Here is a 16,297-nt window from a genome sequence, read left to right as displayed (position 1 = left end):
GAAAAATACAGCTTCTTCAGTGGGGTGCAGGATTCAGGCTCTTGATTCCTGTAATTAAGGTACAGGGTTTAAGCCTGAGCAAATTGCTAGCCACCTGCTATCCCCAACTAGGGCATACCCCTCAACCTCTTAGTGCAAGAAATCTGGACAAAGTCTAATATAATGGGGGACAATACCCCAAAATAGGGTCATATTTTAAACATTGATGTTATAAACTTACAAAATACATAGAATAATAGGTTTTACATTAGTATGCATTTTATGAAGGATGTGAAGTTTGAGACTCAAATGTATGTTCATAGGTGTGTACTAGGCTAATGGCCCTGGAGCCTTTACAAGCCTAGCCCATAGAAGTGCCCTGGCATTGTGTCACCCGAAGTTAGTTCCCAGTGCCTCTGTCAAGTAGAGCCACTGGAGTGATCCCGGGGAGAACTTTCTATTTCCCATCCACTCATCAAGATTTCTCTTGAAGAGGGCCAGTGAGGTGCTCTGCTTGACATGTATGGGAAGTCTATTCTAGAGCATGGGCAGTCTCTGGGTTATGAACCTGTCCCTCCAGCATGTTCTGTTGATTGTGGTAATGAGTTTGAGGTCTCTGGAGTGTGTGGTGCAGAGGGATTGGGATTTCTTTAGATGTAGCATTTCTAACAGAGCTGGGTCAGATATGGCTTTATAAGTCAAGTAGAGATCACCTCTTAGTAGATGATATGAGACAGAGGATAGCTGGAGTTTTTTTTTAGTCTGTCCATGTACGACATGTGTTTAAGGCCTAGAATCCTCTTCATGAGGTACTTTTGTGGCCTTTTCAGCTGTTGCATGTATCTATGTGCCAAATGGAGCATTATACTTAATGACTGGCCTAATGAGGGAAGAGTAGAGAGAGATGATGACGTTTTTCTTCCTAAATGCAAAACCCTTGGTAATGAGATGTGCCACATAGAAGGACTTTCTGACCACAGTGGCAATGTGGTGGTCAAAGAAGAGCTGTCAACCTGTGTCCCCAGATCTCTTATAATGCCTTCAGTGTTCATTAGGCTCCCACCAATGTGGTAATTAGTGGGACTTGAGTTTTTCCCAAAGGGGATGACAACGCATTTTTTGTCATTAAGCTTAAGGCCATGGTTTTGGCACCAGTCATTGGTCTCAGTGAGGCCTTTCTGAGGATGTCTACATCACTTGGGGAGTTAATAATGGCTCCCAGCTTGCAGTTGTAGGGTGTGAATCCAATTAAATCATTTTAAAGAAAAGGGTATGAATACATATTTACACACATTTTGTTATATCATTGGGTTGCTGTTTGAAAATCAACTATACTCAGTATTGCTAACAGCATGGGAGTTGTCTGTCCCATTTACCATTAGTTGGCATTACTTATAGTCCTGAAAATGCGTGCCAGAAATTAAAGTTCCAATGTGGCAAGGAAATGGAAGAACGATGAATGTGTCACTGTAGTGGACTTCTTGCTGTGGTCATTGCTAAAGATACCATTTGACTGATGTCATTTTTATTTAATGTTTTCTTTTTTGTAATGTCTTTTGTAATTGTGCTTGGCTTCACAGCACACAAATATGGTTCACATCCTAAGAAAAAAGTGAAAATTTTAATGTTGGACACCTTCTGTTGTGCAAACAAGCCTGGCACCAGTGTGTGGCTGTCAGCACTCTGGACAGTACTCTGAATAAATTCCATCTGTCTAGTAACTATCTCTGTGAGGTGAGGTCTACATGAAGTGAGCTTAAAGATATAGGACACCTGATGCAAGGTTCAAATCCAGTTGAAACATACTTTTACAGAGTGCATTAGGATGCCATTTGTGGCAACATTTTGATTATTAATGTTACAGTCAATGACATGAATATCATACCTAAGTTTATAGCAACACATTTGTCATTATTACTTGCTATAGAAGCTCAATACATTGTCTGTAAATTATGTTAAACATGGCAATGATGATATATAACGTGGAATGCAGATGCATAGACAGGATGTGCACAATATTTCTGTTACAATTTTTATGACATCACATATCATATATTTGTTTATGACACTATGTCTTGTGAAGTATACATGCAACCTAACCCATGTGTTATGCAGGTCATGCAACTGCATGCATCTGAAATGTAATTACAAACACAAATACTGCCTTTTACATAGAAATGCAGTCCCGTGACTAAATAAAATCACAAACATACAGGCATCTCTGAGGTATATCTCCATTCATTCTTCAGTTTGTATACCTATAATTACCATGTTAAAAAGTAAGTTTCCCGGTGGCAATGACAGTTGATAAGCAAAGTTTTTTAATAGGTTATCATTTTTTTTCCTCATGGGTTCAATTCTATGGTACTCAATCTTACTAGTTTGCAAGTTACAACAACTCAGTATGTCACAAGTCATGCTATTTTTTCTTTCAAACAACCATTATAGCAAACACCATAAAGCATTTCAGTGTTTAACACTGGTACATTTGCCAATAGTTGGAGCATCACACATGGACAAATCTCACTGCCATTTTTAACACCTTTTGTGCTTCTTGATGGAATCAGTGCCAATGAGTCTGGCAAACCATTGCTGTGCTTCAGACTGCACAAATGCAGTTGGTAAGGCTATGCATCTTTATGCACAAGCTGTCAGATGTGAGATCTGAATTGGGTACCAGTTCAGACCCATATTTCTAGCTTGGTTGCTGCACATGGCTGATGATGGTAGGACTGATGTTCCATTTAGAGCACAATGATGGTGTGTTGAGGAGTCCTTGATTTTTGTAGCACTCTTAGTGAAGTGCTACAGCCAGAGGCTACAGCAGGGGGAAATATACTAAGTCTCAGTTTGAGGCTGAGGCTTGGAATAGCTTGGCCAAAGCTGTTGACAGTGCAATGTCATCACGACTACAGTGACATGAAGAGGCACACGCAAGAGCTCCTGAGCTGATGGGAGGACAAATTTAAGACTGCAAACACCCCTCAGTTGTGTAAGTATGCAGACCTATTACATGTTTATGATGTAACATTAATTACTCGAAAAAATTCCCCTGCATGGAAGTGATTGCACGGCTCAAAATGATCTAGTAGACAAAAAACAAAAGCCAGGAACTGTGAGCTGTGTAACTAATTTTAATTAGTTAATAAAAATAAAAAACAACAAGAATGAACAGACCGGTTTCGGCTATGGTATTAACATCAGTGTGAACACTGAGGAAGGCTAGGTTAATATCATAGCCGAAACCGGTCTGTTCATTCTTGTTGTTTTTTTATTTTTATTAACTAATTAAAATTAGTTACACAGCTCACAGTTGCTGGCTTTTGTTTTTTTGTCTACAACATTAATTAGCTATCCAACTCAGTTATTTATCATCTTTCAAATATGTATAGTTCTTTTCTCTACTTTACAGCTGCAGTAGAGATATCAGAAAAGAGTGAGGTGCATCAGGAGGGATTAAGCTGCCTCAGAGTGGCACAGGGTAAGTATGCATCAGGTCTGAATGCAAGGCACAAAATTATTTTCAGTCCATCATTGTATATCATCTTCAGCAGGCATACCTTAACTTTTATATCAAGCACACATGCCTGCTCCAATAGCTCTTTGTAACTGCATTAAACAATCATCTTAATTGTGTATGGGTTCAGTACCCAAAAACACACTTTAGATTTTTTCAGGCTATAATTTAGAAGATACTACCTGCAATACCATATGAGATTATCATTCAAATTTTGACAAATACAAGTATTACCTTGGAAAGTGAATATCTGATAAGGCACAGTGAAATACATGATTCTGTTAATATATATATATATATATATATATATATATATATATATGTATACACATGCACAAGTGTGTGTGTATATGTATATGTATATATATATATATATATATATATATATATATATATATATATATATACACACACACACATATACATATATGTGTGTATATATATATATATATATATATATATATATATATATAAAAATATATATATATGCATATATACATACACACACACGCGCGCACATATATATATATATATATATATATATATATATATATATATATATACATACACACATATATTTTATATATGTGTATGTGTGTGTGTGTATATATATATATATATATATATATATATATATATATATATATATATATATATATGATTACTGTCAAAACCGCGATATTGAAAAGTGCATATGGTGAGGGTATGGACCCATTTACTCGACTCATGAATATTAAATAGCTCCAGTGGTCGACACGATAACATCGACAATGTGTTATTGATGTTAATGTACACAGTTGCTGTTTCAAAACATGCTTTGTGTCCCTGCTGTGCTTATGATATTGTAAACTACCAGTCATTTGAATGTCGACATTCTAAATGTCACTCCTACCATGTTCGAAGAAGTGCCTGTCATGTAACTGACTTTCTGCCTTTTAATAGTAAACCATATATTAATTCATTACTGCTGAAAACAAAATGACCATCAGCACATAGGGTTACAGCCCAACCACTGATGTTTGACCTGCTATACCTCCACAGGTGGCTGTGGCAGCATCATCACAGGTAGCACAGACATCCAACACATCTGGGTCACAACCTGTCAGTTTTGGCTTCACAACTCCTTCCTTACCTTTTCCACCTGTGTCAAGTAGCTCTGCCCTGGTTACTGGTGCAGAAGTAGTGGAGGTGGCAATTTTGTCACCTGTCAGGAGCTGACAGGGCTTGGGGGAAGGACTTGTGGAGAGGGCTTTCATGCCCAAATCATCAGGGTTAAAAAGTGCCTGCATCATTTGCCAAAAATAATGCCATGTCTGGATCTGACCCAGGCAACTGACACAGGAGATAGTGATGACAGTTCTGAGGGCATGGACTAGATTCCCACTGTTTACAAGCTAGATGTGGATTTGCCTCAAAGATCCCCTTGCTATCCCCAGTCAATGTGTCCCACATCCTTTTGTGTCCATCAATATCCCTGTTTGTCTAGTATGTCTGTGCCTACAATCTCACCTACCCTGTAGCTGGCCCTCTCATTCCTAAATACCTTCCTTAACATTCCTCTCACTCCAAATAAAAAAAAAAGATAGAAATAGTCACCTGTCCAACAAAAATTATGTCTGATACATAGCTATCCACTTTACCTATGTGTTATCTTGACACACTTGATTTGTTTCAACTGGTTATACAACATTATTCAGTTGTTGTCACCCATCCCTGGTGTGGTGACTCTCCAAAGTCATGACATTGTGTGCATTTAACCTCTGAAGAAGTGGATACTATGGTGCTCTCCCACCACCCTCCTGCATTTCCCTGTATTCTTTCCCCTCTGCCCTGCGCTCTACTTTCCACCTTCATTGTCATCAGTGTCCTGTCAAGCTCTTTTCCACACATTTAATCTGGTAAAAAAAAAACAGAATCACATGCTACAGACACAACCAGAAATAGTCATCAAAAGGCCTTCACTTTTTGTCCTCAGCATTTGTGTGCAGGTTGGTATTGTGCACCCCTGCTGAATGATGGTGAATGCCATTGACCTTCCTATGGCAAAAGATGAAGATCTTAATGTATGCCTCAGTAATCTGGTTACTTCATGCAAATGTACTCAAAACCAGTGCGCTATGGGAATACAGAGTAAAGGGAGACTAAAGGCGCCACTGTGAAACAGTTACTGTGACAGCTGTTAGGCTGCTGGATGTAATGAACTACAAATTCCTATGTGGCTTGTTGAGATAATTCCCTGGCTGTAGACTGATGGTTTTGCATAGCATTATGGGTATGATTACGACTATAGTTCAAATTATTCATAGGTTCATAGGTTCATACCAGGCTATCTGCCCTAGGGCATTTATAAGCCTAGCCAGAGTGTGTTTGGCTTTCGCCACCCATTTTAAATGAATTTGGTATGCCCTTTTTCGAGGTTAGTATACTGTGCCTCTGTCTAACAGTGACACAGAAGTGATACCCGGGGTAAACCTACTATCTCCCATCCATTATTTCATTACATTTTATATTCCTGACATATGGTAACTACAAATGTCTATTTATCTTCATTTACAACATTTCATTAATGTACCACTTGAATAGTGCTAGTGACAGGTAAGTAACACCTCAGGGTCCATTGTGATGTGTCCACTTCCACTCAGGAGAATACATTTAACTTTGGACATCAGATTGGTGTTGTCATTTGTCACTTGTATATTGTGAGTGCTATTATATTAGTGCTTATAATGTACATGAATATAAAACACATGCTTCTAATAAATGTGTCAAGTAATATACCCACCATCTATGGTTATCCATTGACAAAAAAATAGTAAAGCATGCATTATTAACATTTTATTCTTTGTACATTCTCCCAGGTTCACATCCTCTGCATCTGACTTCTTATAATCCACTTGCCCTTACTTCATATAAGCTGTCCGTGCGTGGTCTCTTAATACGTTTGTCTACAGGCAAGGAGTTTTGTTTACACTGTGTGCTTATACTTCCCAGCACTATTTAATGGCCACCAACACTGCTGCTGCCCGGTGCTTGGAAATGCATAAGTGAGATGAGCAGCATGCATATTCAATAAGCACTGCTACTCATCCTACTAATGCGCTGTACTCATGTAGGCTTCATATGAAGGCTAATGTGCTGTACTCATGTAAGCTTCATGTGAAGTATAATGCGCTGTACTCATGTAGGCCTCATGTGAAGGCTAATGCTGTACTCATGTAGGCTTCATGTGAAGGCTAATGTGCTGTACTCGTGTAAGCTTCATGTGAAGTATAATGCACTGTACTCATGTAGGCTTCATGTGAAGGCTAATGCTGTACTCATGTAGGCTTCATGTGAAGGCTAATGCTGTACTCATGTAGGCTTCATGTGAAGGCTAATGTGCTGTACTCATGTAAGCTTCATGTGAAGTATAATGCACTGTACTCATGTAGGCTTCATGTGAAGGCTAATGCTGTACTCATGTAGGCTTCATGTGAAGGCTAATGCGCTGTACTCATGTAGACTTCATGTGATGGCTAATGCTGTATTCATGTAGGCTTCATGTGAAGGCTAATGCGCTGTACTCATGTAGGCTTCATGTGAAGGCTAATGCTGTACTCATGTAGGCTTCATGTGAAGGCTAATGCGCTGTACTCATGTAGGCTGCATGTGAAGCCTAATGCTGTACTCATGTAGGCTTCATGTGAAGGCTAATGTGCTGTACACATATAGGTTTCATGTGAAGGCTAATGCTGTACTCATGTAGGCTTCATGTGAAGGCTAATGTGCTGTACTCATGTAGGCTTCATGTGAAGGCTAATGCACTATACTAATGTAGGCTTCATGTGAAGGCTAATGCGCTGTACTCATGTAGGCTTCGTGTAAAGCCTGCATGATTATTAATAAATCCCAGGGATTGTGTATATCATGAATGTTTTGTTAATGCATCCAAAATCCTGTCTTAACTTCATTCTGAGAATATAAGCATAGTGACAACAGAAAATATAACATTAAAGCACAGAAATCTTCTTTTATTGAATAAATCATAACTTCAGCTTCTACAACACAGCTGCTAATGAAATATGTTAAACTAGATGCCTGGAAAGATGTCACATGTTCTTTAAAGTCAGTGTTTACTTAGCAGTATAGCATAAAAAGAATACAGGGAGTAAAAAAACCTGTCTTATGCAGAGCGCCTTAAAGTCCTTTCCCTCTGCTCAGTCTCCTATAGATTGCTGAGGGGTGATCTATGCCTGGCTTACAAAGCATCCACAAACTCCACACTTATGAATCAGCTGCATTTTTGTAAGTCAAACAGTATCAGAAATACAGGGTCTAAGGACTTGAATTTTGTCTGACTTAAACAGAACATGCTGGAGAGACAGACATGTGTCCCAGAGAATGGCCCACCTATGGAACAGGCTTTCCATCCATGTGAAGCTGAGTTTGTCTCTTACTCATTTTAAGTGCAACCTAGACTAGTGAATGGGGAATAGAAAATTTATACTGGGTCTGGCACCCTTGTCCCTTATGGACAGAGGTAGCTTATAAATGCCTGACCCTCAATGTCCTATTTGGATACAAGACATCATTATTTTTTGGGGAAAATTTGGCTAGGCTTAGAAAGGCCCCCTGGGTCATTAGCCAAGTAGCAGTCTAAAAATCTATGAATCTATAAATCTTGGTTCATTTATTACAGATAAATCTTTCAATATATACTCATGAAATTGCCAAAAATTACAAATGTACCATGCCAGTGCATAACCTGTTTAATATGCACTGGTGCATTTTCCTTGACATCATCTACATCAGTACCCATTTATTAAGAATGGGTAACCCACTCAATGTATCAGTACTAGCTTGACATCTTTTTTTTACTCCAAATGTTTTTTATTAATTTTTCAAATAATTCCATTGTATAGTAATCTTAATACATTTTTCTGATAAGTAAAACAGTATGATTAACTATATATAATATTTACAGTTGGCCTGAAATTAAATTATTATATTGATCAGTCTAGTCAGAGTAACATCATATTAATGAGAGATCATTTGTTCCTTTTTCTTTCACTCTCATTAAGAGTTTAAATTCAAGTTTAGTGTCTCAATAAGTGATGGTATTTTTTCCCATGGATTCTTGTTCCATCGTCTTGGTGCTATTCTTAGTTCTTTTACTCTGGTTTCCAGTAACACAGTTTCCTTCAATATTAGCAGAAATTCTTTAAATGGTGGTTCCAGATTTGATTTCCATTTTCTGGTAATACATTTTCTAGCATTTGCTAGAATGTTCCATAGTGGGTAGAGATTGCTATTATTTGATTCTAAATTCTCATTAACATTCAATAAAATTAGAGATTTACTTACTACAAATGTATCTGAGAATATGGCTTGTATGAAATTGCTGACATCTTCCCAAATTTTTTTAACTTTAATACAGTCATGAAATATATGTATCCAATCTGCTTTACAATTCTGCAAGCATCTCCAACATGTAACATTATTAGAAGTATTACATTACTAGCTTGACATCTTCTTTATTCGATAAACCAATTTGTGGAACAGTCTGACAATTAAATAACCAATGGTTTGTAACCTGTGTATACGGTAGACATACAGCCATACACATATTTGTGACATTTTGGAATAAAAAAAAATCTGTTTTCCTTGTCCAGTCATGAAAATTCATGACTAAAATCACAAACTAGGAAGGACACCACAATCACTTGAAATTTGAATAAGCATTTTTGTTCCTTTACTAGCTTTAACGGAACTATCAGGTAAAAATCACAATTTTAACTTCCCTCTTATACTGATGACAAGAACCAATCAAAATTAGTAGTTAATTAAAAATCCCTCAGCTTTCAAAATTCATCATTTAAAGAGAAATTTCATTTTTCCCCAAAACACTTAATATCCACTTACATCAAACCTGCAAGTTAAAAAAGTAAAATGCTATAAATAATTTAAAGACTGTGAATAAACTTCATTTATAAAATTCATTCTAGATGTTTTTATATATTGTAAATATAAAAATATGACACTCAAAACTGTTAAAACTGGTACAACTCAGGAACTGTCTGTTTTTTTCTAATACTGTGTGTTGCTGTTGTATTGGATTCTATCTGCTTTTAATCCAAAGAAACTACCTACTTATGGATATTCTATCATTGATCCCTGGAGGATTGTGTAGCATTTGATAGAACTTGCCAAAATGTCTCTCTGTACTCTATGACCAACTGGCACCCCATCATTCATCTCAACCTTCTCCAAGATAAAAAAAATAAGCTTCTTAAAATTGGGACAGGTGTTAGAATGTCTAAAAAGGGTGTTAGAGCTTTTTTCCTTTTAGCATATATGTGTTGGTAAATATGTTTTCTAAGTTGAATCTCAGTCTTTCCTATATAGAAAGCACTGCATGATGAGCAAAAAGCCATATATATTACACTTTTTGTATTGCATTCAAATAAGCCTGTACTGAAAGAACTTTGTTGTAATCCCCGATGGTCATATGGATAGTTTTGTAGATATATCTACATTCCTTGCAAGCTCCAGACGTCCTCATTCCTCTATGATGGCCTTTTTCTACACCTACATTTTTATTCATTTTAATATGTAGAATATATAAAATTTTGCAGCTTTTCTTTGGTTCATGACTAACATCAAGAAAAGCAAATCCCATAACGATAGGAGCTTTTTAATTAAACTAAACAAGAAACTAAGAGGACTAATTATGTACAATAAAGCCAATTATGAGGTCAAGATAACCACGAGGCCTTCTCCAGCTATGTTTGAACCCTCAAAAGCAGTACACATCAGTGTGATGAACTGGTGGGCAATGGTGCCACCTTCAGTGAGCAAAGTGACATAGTGAATCTGCTGGCTTACAAATTCAGCTCAAACTTCACCCCCACACTCCCCCTGACTTCCCCCATGAAATATCTACTAGCATAACCCCATCCTACTATTAACAGGGAGCAGGTCCTGGTGGTGCTCAAAAAGCTAAACACACAGTCTCAATATGCCACGACAATACCCTTGGATGACTCTTAAATAGCTTGAAACTTTACCTAACAGTACCACTTGAGTTGCTTTTCAACTATAGCTTCATAAAAGGCTTTGTACACAAGAACAGAGGACTGAAATGGTTATCTCACTTCACAGGCGTGGACTATCAGCTGAACCCGGAAATTACATACCTATTATTCTGACTAGTCAAATATGCAAAGTTGTGGAACGAATTATCATGGAAATGATCAAGAAAGACATAGGCAAGCTTCAGTCACTGGCCCCAACCGAGTTTGGCTTTGTCAAGGGAATGTCATGCCTACTAAACCTGGTGGACTTTTTTGAGAAGGTCTTTAAGGCAACGGATGATGGGAAAATGACACATACCACCCACCTGGACCTGGCTAAGGCATTTGATTCAATATCCCACTTGGGTAGAGTTGACAAACTCACTGAACTGGGCAAAAAGCTCTACAAAACTTGCTGAATTTCCAGCTGGTCCACAGACAAGATCCAGGAAGTCAGGATTGGTGAGACCAACTCCACTAAGAATCTTGTCACCAGTAGGGTATCTCAGGGCTCTGCACTGGGACAGCTGCTATTTGGCATCTACTTCTCGGAGGTAAAAGCTAATGTCAAGGACCTTTGGCTGACCAAGTTCATAGATGACTGCAATTTAGGAGCTATCATAGATTCCCCCATAACACAAACATATTTCAAGAGGGTCTAACACAGACAAATGACTGCTGCCAAAGTCACAGATTAAAACTCAATGCAAAGAAATGCATTATAGTGCCTTATGGGGAAAACTGCCACTCAGGCTAATTACTCCACCAATAAGACACTCCAAAGAGTTGACCTGGTAGTCCGAGATCTAGAGACATATGTAGACAGTAATCTGACCTTTGACCAATGTGAGGCCAAGGTAGCAAGAAAATCATCCTATGTTGCCCACCTTATAAGTAAGGGCATGGCATCCAGGTCCAAGGAAGTCATAGTGCCACTTTATTTGGTCCTTATCAGACCCATCATGGAGTATAATGCCCCCTTCAGAATGTACCTTACCAGGCATATGCAACAGCTGGAATACCCACAAAGGTTCCTTACCAAGAGAATCCAGGGTGTAAACACATTGTCATATGTGGGTTGCCTTAAAGCCCTACCACTATATTCTGTCTCTTACAGGTTACTGAGAGGCGATCTATTACTAGCATACAAGGTGTCCTCGGATCCAGCTCAGACGGACCTTTTGCATATCTGCAAATTGAACAGCATCAGAACCACTAGGTCCAAGGATTTAAAGTTTGCTTGTGACATATATAGGACATGCTGGTGAGACAGATATGTGTCTCAGAGGATCCCCATCCATGTGAAGCATAGTCTATCCCTAACCCTATTTAAGAATAACCTTGAGCAATGGACGGGAAATCGGAAATTCACCTGGGGTCTGGCTCCCATGTCTCTGACAGACAGATGCAGACAGTAATGCCCAAACTAACATACCCCTTAACATATAATGTCTAGAAACTTCCTATCATACCTCATCCTAGTAAATGCCCATGAGACATAGGGACACATTGGGTTGGACTGCACACCTATGCTTATAAAGGCCCTGGTGGTGATATATACCTATGAACCTATGTTTTCTCGGTAGGTATCAGCACACAAGATATTAAAACTAAGTGGTTTCTCATGAGTGACTGGCATTCTCTGTAAGAGACGAAGCTTAAATGCCATGAATGTCACATGAGAAAATCTGCTCTCCATTTGCAGTTTATCATTACAGCAATATAGTAATTTCTTCTACCTTGGCAGTCAGTGTATATGGAACTGACTTTTGTCTGATAAACCTAGGTCTGGCAACTGCTGAAAGATTAATAATAATTGTGGTCACCTTTAACATAATAGTGTCTCTTCTTTAAACACACATTGGTGTTTAATGACAATTTATTTATAGCCATTGCTTAGAATGTCTGTCATTTCTGTCAAGATTGATTTTTTTTCTTTCTCACCCAGTTTCTTTCCTGCAAGCCTGATATTGTACATTAAGTTACTGTATAAAGATGCTGTTTCAGGTTGTTCCTTAAAAGTCACTTTTACATCAGCAACTTCCATTATTTTCTATACATTTTCCTGTAAAAGTCTTCAATACAATATCAGTTAGCTTCAAAACGATATTATTTTTCTGAAGTTCAGTCCAATTACTGTAATAATTTTGTTCTTAGTATCAATCAGTGCACAGATTTATCTTTTAGCTTTATTTCCACAAGAAATGGCTTCACTTTATTATAGGTTCATAGGTTTATACTAGGCTATCTGCCCTAAGGCATTTATAAGCCTAGCCCAAATTTTTGTGGCTTACGCCACCCCTTATATGAAAAAATACTGTGCCCATTAGTTTGTTGTGCCTCTGTCCAGCAGTGACACAGAGATGATTCCCGGGGTAAACCTACGATCTCCCATCCACAGGTCTAGATTTCTCTTGAACAGAGTCAGCGAGGTGCTCTGCCTCACATGGACCGGGATTTTATTCCACAGCATAGGGAGTCTCTGAGTGATAAATCTATCCCTCCAGCACGTCCTATTTATATCCGTGCTAAGGTTTAAGTCACTTGCTCTAGTGGTTTTGGTGGATTTGGATTTTTCGAGGTGGGGCATGTCCATTAATTCCGGGTTGGACATGGCCTTGTATGTCAGGCACATGTCACCTCTGAGCAGACGGTATGCGACTGAATAGAGCTGGAGTTTCTTCAATCTGGCAGCATATGACAGATTTTGGAGTCCCTTTATCCTTTTGGTGAGGAACTTTTGGGGTCTCTCCAATTGCTGCAGATGTCGGGTGAGATACATCCCGAATGGGGCATTGTACTCGATCATTGGTCTGATAAGTGAAGAGTACAGGGGAACAATGACCTCACTAGATCTGGATGTGAATCCCTTCATGATCAGGTGGGCAATGTAGAAGGTCTTTCTAACCACTTTAGCAATGTGAGTGTCAAAAGAAAGGCCACTGTCAACCTGGGTCCCCAGGTCCCTGATAACCTCTTCTGTGCTTAGTGGATTGCCACCTATATGGTAGCTTGGGGTTACCTTGTTTTTCCTGAAGGGTATGACTATACATTTTTGGCGTTTAACTTCAGGCCATGGCTCTGGCACCAGCTATCTGTTTCCGTGAGTCCCTTCTGAAGGATATCCGTGTCCGATGCACTTTCCACTATGGCGCCCAGTTTGCAGTCGTCTGCAAACTTTGTCAGCCAAAGTCCTCCCATGCTGGCCTGTACTTCTGAGAAGTAGATGCCAAACAATAGGGGGCCAAGGACCGAGCCCTGTGGGACACCACTTGTGACCGGCTTGGAGTCTGACACAGCGCCAGTAACTCTAACCCTGTGGGTTCTGTCCTTAAGTCAGTTTGCAACCCATCTTGTGACATATGGGTTTACATTTAAGCTGGTAAGTTTTTCTACAATACCCGAGTGGGGTATTGTGTCGAAAGCCTTTGCAAGGTCAAGGTAGGCTGTATGGACTGCCTTTCCTCATCAATGGCCTTGGTGACTGTTTCGAAGAAGTCGACCAAGTTCAAAAGGCATGATCTTCCCTTGACAAAGCCAAACTGGGTCGGGTCCAATGTCTGCAAGTCCCCTATATCTTTGTTTATGAGCTCCATTATGATCCTCTCCATAGCTTTGCAGACTAGACTTGTTAAGCTTATGGGGCTGTAATTACCAGGGTCCGTAGAGGCGCCGCCTTTGTGGAGTGGGACCACAGTTGCCGTATGCCACTCCTTGGGCACGTATCCTGTGGTAAGGCTGAGATTAAACAGCTGCCTTATGTGCGGGTTAATTCCTCATTTAGCTCGTGTAGCACACAGCCGGGGACACCATCCGGTCCCATTGATGCTGTGTTTTTAGCTTTAGAGAGAGCAGCTTTCACCTGCGCATTTGAGATGTCCGGGAGGCTACACTTGGCTGGGATAGTTATCTCTCCTTTAGGGGGGGAGAGGGGTGAAGTTTGCACTGAACCTGTCTGCCAGTATGTTGGCAATGTCTGTGGGTTCAGTGATTTTTGTATCATTTTGGACTAATTCTGAGCATATCTGGGAGTTTCCACCCAGGTTCCTAACATAGTTGAAAAAGGCCTTATGATTGTCCTTTGAATCCATGGCAATTTTTCTCTCAAAATTGGCCTTAGTTGATTTTATGAGTGCTCGTATTTTTTTACTAATAATGATCAGGGGTGACTTCCCTTTTATGGATTTTGTTCTATCATGTAATAGCTTTCTCCTCTTATTGTAAAGTTTGTTAATGGCTGGGGTCCACCAGACTGGACATTTGCCCTTTGTGGAAAGAGTCTTGGTTTTATTTGGGATTGCCTGATCCATGCAGTCCTGGAGGTGTTCATAGAAGGCATTTGTAAAGGCTTCCGCAGCTTGGGTTGTGGTTTCCTCTGGGTCAGGGGCCTTGAAGGATACTACACCAGTCTTGAGTAGTGTGACGTTTGCTTTAGAGAAGTTCTTCACTATGGTCTTTTTTGTTTGGGGTGGGGGCGGGATGTGGATTTCCAGTGAGATTAGTTTATGATCAGATCTCACCAATGAGGGATATACTTCCGGTGTGGAGCATTTTGTCCCCATGTTTGTGACAATGAGATCTAGTATATTTTCTCCTCTCGTGGGAACAGTGACTAGCTGTTCCATGGCATTTGAATTTATGAACTCCAGGAACCGTTGGGCTAGAAAGTTAGGGCTTGAGTAATGTTCCCAGTCTATATTCGGGTAGTTGAAGTCACCCAATATGATGGTGTTTGGAGATACATTTATACCCTCCAGTGTCTTCAGGAAGGCTGTGTGGGGTTCCTGAGTTTGAGAGGGTGGCCTGTAGCATGCTACAATTTGTAGAGCAGTTTTGCCTATGGTTAGTTGCACCTGGATGGTTTCAAGCTTTGTGCGTTGCCACCAACCTGGAGGTGTGGGTATCCTTTATGAATATGGATACACCCTCCTTTTGTGGTGTGGTCCGGGTTTTGGGGCGAACGCATGATATGAGGTAAAACCTAATAGTGCCGGGTGCTCTCAGGAGCCTTGAACCAGGTTTCAGTTACAGCACAGACATCGATGTTCTCCATACTGAGAAGGGCCTCGAGTGAGTGCATTTTGAGATTTAGACTTCTGGAATTGAGCAGCATTACCCTCAGTTTCTTCCCATTTTGTTTTCTAGGGTGGTAGGTTTAGAATTTGAGCCTTGCCTAAAAAGGCACTATGGGGTGGCAAGAGCCTTAGCCAATATCCGGAATCCCAGGGTGACAGGTGCAAGCCGTCCCTTGCGAGCAGCGTGGCTTGTCAAGCATGTCATCCCAGGCAGACAGACACTGGATCCCCTTTGAATGACACCAGACATTAAGCCAATTGTTAAAGCTGATCATCTTGTCTCTATATTGTGGCATCATTCTTGGTGAAGGAAGGATACTGCTCAGGGTTAGGGTCATACCTGCCTGGGCTACATAATCAGAGAGCTCCTCTATGTCTCTTTTCATGTAGTCCAGGGAGGTACGTCTCAGGTCGTTCACACCAGCATGGACAATGACTGTGTCATATTTGTACTTGCCGTGGAGTGACCAGAGTGCTTGTATTATGTGGCGGATTCTAGCGCCCGATAGGCAGCTTACTGTGACCCTCTCCTTGTTCAGCCTGGTGAGTGGGACGTCAGTGTGTCTGACTATGGAGTCACCTATGACAAGTATGTTTGGTGTTGTATTTGGCCTTAAGGGCTGTGACTGCTTTGCACACTGCTTTTGTGGTTTATGTGTTGCTTGTGGGGTGTC

This window comes from Protopterus annectens, chromosome 1.part1, assembly GCF_019279795.1.
Source record: "Protopterus annectens isolate FY-2018-M chromosome 1.part1, PAN1.0, whole genome shotgun sequence".
Taxonomy (NCBI): Eukaryota; Metazoa; Chordata; order Ceratodontiformes; family Protopteridae; genus Protopterus; species Protopterus annectens.
The sequence above is the reverse complement of the archived record's forward strand: the minus strand, read 5'-3'. Positions refer to the sequence as shown.